The following is a 5,840-nucleotide window of genomic DNA, read 5'->3' as shown; positions in this document are numbered from 1 at the left end:
CGGGCGGAGCGGGCTCTCGGCCGCCTGGCGGAGCTGTCCGCCCGCCCGTGCTGAGGAGCGGGGGCGGCGGGCCGGGGCGCGGCTCGCCCGGGCTCAAGAGCGGCGGGCAGCGGAGCGCGGCGCAGGCTGCGGAGCGGGGGGCTCTGAGGCGCTTGGGGCCTGCTCTCCTGGGTGATTTCTCACAGCTCAGTTTTGGTTTTGGGTGGGGTCATTTTCGTGATTCAGTCTAAAACCAGATGTGATCTTAATCTCTGTACAATATACATTGTTAGTCATTAAATCTCCCGTAGTTTTCATCCACTCCCCTTTGTTTTAGTCAGAAATGAAGTTACCAATATCTATAGGGGTCAATGGTCACTTAAAGAGCAATTCTGATTGTTGAGATACTTTTTCAATCATGACAGCTCCAATCATTGCTACAGCAGAAGGACACTATATTCAGATGTCACACTGGTATTTGTCTGTTCGTCCATTGCTATGGACACACCACTAAGTTCAGTACACAGAACATTTTGTATTGTTTGTCATCCTCCTTTTGAAATAACCCTATGTAATTCTTGACAGAAGTTCACCTACAGGCCATCATTTACATTTCTGTACATTTGCGATTTGAGGGAAAGGTGTTTTCCAAAGCCAGCAAATACAGATATTCTTTCAAAAAGCAGTTTCTGAACCTCAGCAATGCAAGTAACTATATGATGGCTTTATTAATGAGTAAATTAATATGTATAGGTCAAGGAAGCTGTTACTCTTCTTTTATTGAAACATAATCTATCGTGTGATTTGGAGGGCAGTGAGGATACGTGCCTGTGCTGCAGTCAGTGCAATGGCAGGTGCTTTGGATAGCTTTAAGCTAGTTAAGTTTAGGAACATTGTTCCAATTACTCAGTTTTACCGTGGCGTTTTGTGTTTTCTGGTAGTAGAAATACTGGGGTAAGCATTTCCCTCTCTGCCTTAAATTGTAAGAATGTATTTGTCCTTCTAACTTTAAAATGGGTAGTGGCTTTCTCCAGTTACCCCCTGGTCATCAAAGTATTTAAAGTTCTGCCTAGCTTTAGGCCCAGGTTTATGTATCCTGTTGAACCACTGTTGGTCTGCAAAGTTGGAGCTCTTCCTTAAACTTAGTCTGTCCTCTACTGCCAGTTACCTTGGTCTAGCTACCCAAGGTGCCTATTCCAGGAAATAGAGCCTGTTTGTATTCCAGGAAATGGAACTAAAGGGTAAGGCCTTGTGTAGAAAAGGGATGACACCCTTCATTATCTAAGAACAGATCTCCATTTCATTCCAAGGTTGATGATTAGGAATACAATTCAGACAATCTCATCCCAAAGAAAAAACTGTTCTTGCGTAGTTGAAATGGAGTTTATCAATATAAATGTTTATCAAAAAATGGGCTGCAAGGGTCCTTCTGCAGTGCCCCCTACTGTCACTTTTCTGTTTAAATTCTATTTCAGTTGAACTTCATGTTCAGCAAGTGTACAAACTGTCTCTTCTGGAACAGAGTAGACCAATCCAAATTAATTATATGGCAATACCTTCATTGTAAAATGGAAGTTTATTTCAGTTTTCTGTCAATAAAACTGCACAGTGTCATGCAGGCTCCCTCTGATTCTAAAATTTATCAATAATTTCAAAAAAACCTGTGTCACTTGTGATCAAAAGTAGCTATTTTTTATTAATATTCAGTAATCCATATTAATTTTTTTGTTAGAGTAAAATCATTTTTAAATGAATTTCAGGCCATGAAGCTAACATTAAAATTGACAATCATTATCCCCTTTGATAGCAAGGAGTTTTGGCTGGTAGGTAGACTCCTTTTTTGGAGAGCAGAGGCATAAAGAGGAGTTAAAGTATGTATGTCAGGCAGATTAGGAAAGCTAGCTCTAATACTATTCTAAAACTAGTATATGCAGTGTAAAATTGCATATTCTTTGGAATACGCAGTTTCTCCTAAACTCTGTTTCACATTGTGTTTTGGATTATATAGTTTAACAAAAATTCTATGTAGTATCACATTACTTTTTTTCTTCCAAACATCCAATTATTCTCTTCCCCAGATAACTCTTCGTTCAGTAAATTTTTGTCTGATTTTTATGTAATGTCATAAAAGTTCATTTACACACCTGAGATAAAATTTAAGAGTTTGTTTTTGTTCAGTTGCCCAAAAATGTTGCTGCTGAAAATATACTTTACATAAACATGTCTTTCTTTGATGGGACACAGTATTTCTGATGTAATTCAAGTATCAGAGTTGTTGAGTGGCAGGGCGGGGAGTTTCATCAAGGACAGCCTTTCAAAGGTACTTAATGATTCTGAATGCCAGAGCTATACATCATAGTTTCAGATATCTTTACCACTTCTATGATAAAACACTTTTTTATGAAGTTACCATTCTGGTACCAAAGGCACAAGTATTAAATATGTTTGACAAACAGCTGTGTTCACTGCATCTGGGCATTTATTTATATAGAACGTATAGCTTTCACAGACAGAAAGTTACAGAACATTTCTTGAAGGTTTTTTAGCTACTGAAGTGCTTTCAGCAGCATAGTTCAATATGATGATTAAACTTGGTTTAGTGCTAAAAGGCCATGTGTGTTTCCTTTTCAATATGCCTTGCTCTACTATAGTAATTTTTTATTAATCTTCTTATATTTCACACAAGTTAAAGCCATGATTGTCTAAGCACGTACTTTTTCCTTAAAATAGATAGCTGTTCCTGAAAAGCTCTAAAGAGAATTTCTTAATATCGTGAAACGAATTAGGACAGGTGATACATCTTTATTCTGATGCTTCAATCAGAAATTCTCTTCTGAGCCGTCTGCTGGCTTTCTTTGTCTTAGGAAAGTCATCCAGGCCAAAATTTTTACAGGACGAAACCAAATGTTTTCTGTTTGTTCACAAGTTGTGTATATCTGACTTTTTCTTTAAAGCACATGTTAAATAGTCACATAAATGTAATACAATAACTTTTTCTGATATCAAGGGAAAAAAATTTGATGTGTTGACATATAGTGGTCTGATTAAAAGCCTCCACGACTTTGAGTAAATATGACTTTGTAATTAAAAAATAAATAAATCTTTGAAATGAAGTAATATTTATGATATACAGGCATGAAACAAGTAAAAATTATACCTGAAAATATTTTAATTCAAGACCTGTATTTTCTTAGGTTTTAGACCTCTTGAGTTACTACTGTAGCAGTGATCAAAGAAGAACAAATTAGCAGTCATTTTATTAAGAAGAAGCTGCCAGACTTGTTGCATTGAGTTCACTGAAAAGAATTTGACTTTGCAGAGCAATAATTCAGGACCTGCCCACTAGATTTTAAGATGTTATTTTCATGGTAATAGCTTCACTAACTTGCACTACATGAATCCCTGCAGAAAAATCATGTTGCTCTCCATTTCTAAAATAAAGCTTTACTAGCAAATGCTAAAATATAGTTTGTTGTTAATATTTAATTAAAATAATAAACTAAAGAACATTTATAACTACTACCAAAAATATAACACGTTAGTCTGGACTACAATTGCTAAATTAATGGAATTAAATATACTTCATAATATAATATTGTATTTAGTTGCTAATTTATACCTTTCAGCAATGAGCATGATATCTTCTGGTGGTTAGTATAAAAGATGATTCTAGTCTAGCAATGCAATGGGTTGTGCAGTGTTTAATTTATACTGTAGTAAAAGTAATCAGAGGAGGAATAATAAAGTATCACAGAGTTATTACAAAAGGACTCGAGAAGATTAAAAGGAAAGGCAGATATTGTATTTATTTCTTCTGTGAGAAATGGTACAAACACTAGATGCACCTAGCAGAAAATCATATCTATTTTCACTCCTTTTATAAACAGTTTTGAGACCCAAAGTTCAAGTGGTTCAGGCTTTGACAGATGAGCTTGCTATCTTACATGTTCTCCTCTTCCAAGATACTCAGCAGACAGAGATCACTGGGTGAAGGTGGCCTGTGCTTTTAATTTTCATCTCCAAAATGGTTTGGTAACAACTCTGTTGACAAGACTGTGTCAAAAAACATTCCTATTCATCTACCTCCCAACTAGGAGATGTGAAAAGAAGTGGCAGTGAGGAAATGATTTTGGGGAGTAGAGGAAGATGAGCCTCCTGATTGTCCCTTCTTACTGCAATTTGGTTCACATCAGAGTGGTTTCAGAGTATGTGAACTGAATTTCTTTCAGATGAAACTAACGGGCAACATGAGGTACTGTTGCATCTAATACACTCCTACCAACAAATAGCATTCAGTCTAGTCCAAAGCAGAAACCCTTCAAAATGCTTAGTAGGTCTTCAACACAGTGGTTTCACCCTACATATCCAAAGCAATTGGTCTACATTACATACTGATGTAGACATTCCCTCAGCATTCCGACTTATGCGCTCAGCTTTAAGGACATCTTTCGTCCAGCTCCGAGCTGGCTCTTTGCCTCATGCAATACCTAAGGAGTTTATTTACTTATTGCAGGGTTGTGGATCCTAACCTAGAAGGATTATATAGAAATACAATGTCTTGATTCTCAGCATGGTAGCATTTGATTCCCTTTTTGCAGCTGGTAAATACCTTCAGTGTATGATCCTTACAAGTGAGTTCCAGTACCTGGGGCTGAGTGTCTAAGCTTTACATTAGTCTTACATAGAGCTTCTGAACCCATTTACCCACCATTAGAATTCTGTTGTGTGTGTAATCCTAGATAGGCTACTCAGAGTAAAATCCTTGCTGCCTATCAAAAATAAAGCTTTAAAACCTTTTTTTAGTAAAATAGGATGAATATATCCTTATATTTCCTTATATCACAGGGCTGTTGCAGTGATAAATCATCTGAGGAGTACTAAGTGAGATACTAGACATAAAGAAACAATAGCAATAACAGATAAATAGTATATGAATAGAAAGTGGGCTGCTCAGTAATTAAACTTCCACAACATAGAAATATAACCAATGGAGCAGAACCCTATATTCAGAATGAAGCACAGAACACAGACCTTAGTGCTGATATTTAAAAGCCCTGTAACGACACAACCTACTGGTATAGTGTACTTGAAATGAATTTTAAAACAGGCCAAATATACAAAATATTTGTGAAATACTTAAATAATATTATATATTATGCTTATAGCTTTTATTGAACATCCCCCAAAGTACAAGAAAAAAATGTGGTGACTATGGAGTGAAAAATCGTTAGTCTGTGCACTAAGTCAGTGCTACTTACATGTCTCCATTCAGCAAAGACCTGGAGTCACACCAGTATAAAATCTGTGCAAAATCACAGTCAGACTTTTTTTAATCAGTTGATAGGCATATATGCCAAAAAAGAAAAACAAACAAACAAAAAAAACTTTTGCATGGTTAGCTTCCTACCAGAAACATTTATGTGTTGTATTAAGTACAAAATGACTACTCATAGCTATCAGTAACAAAAATGAAGGAAAAGGAAAAAAAGAAACAGCAACCATATCAAGGTAACAATGGTGCTAAAATATTTGGGACAGCACACTTTAAACTGTTTTACAAAATAAAATATTATCCAAAATCCAGCTTTCGGAAAACTACTTTACATTTTGGTAATTCTGTTCGAATTTTAAATTGRAAAACGTTGTTCCCAGAGAAATGTAAGTATTAACCACTATAAAGTAACTATTTCCCGTGAAAGTATTATTTAATAGAGGCCTGAATAAGAGCTTTACTTCTCCGAGGCAGTGATATTCAAAAGTATGAATTTTACATATTGCAGATAATGTACAAAACCAGTTTTTTGCTTTAGCACACAGCAGAGAGAGCATTCATAAGCCCGTTTCACACGACCCCCTACAGC

The sequence above is a fragment of the Rhea americana genome, unplaced genomic scaffold (assembly GCF_003343005.1).
Source record: "Rhea americana isolate MKP2758 unplaced genomic scaffold, rheAme1 scaffold_304, whole genome shotgun sequence".
Classification (NCBI taxonomy): domain Eukaryota; kingdom Metazoa; phylum Chordata; class Aves; order Rheiformes; family Rheidae; genus Rhea; species Rhea americana.
Note: the sequence above shows the minus strand (reverse complement) of the source record.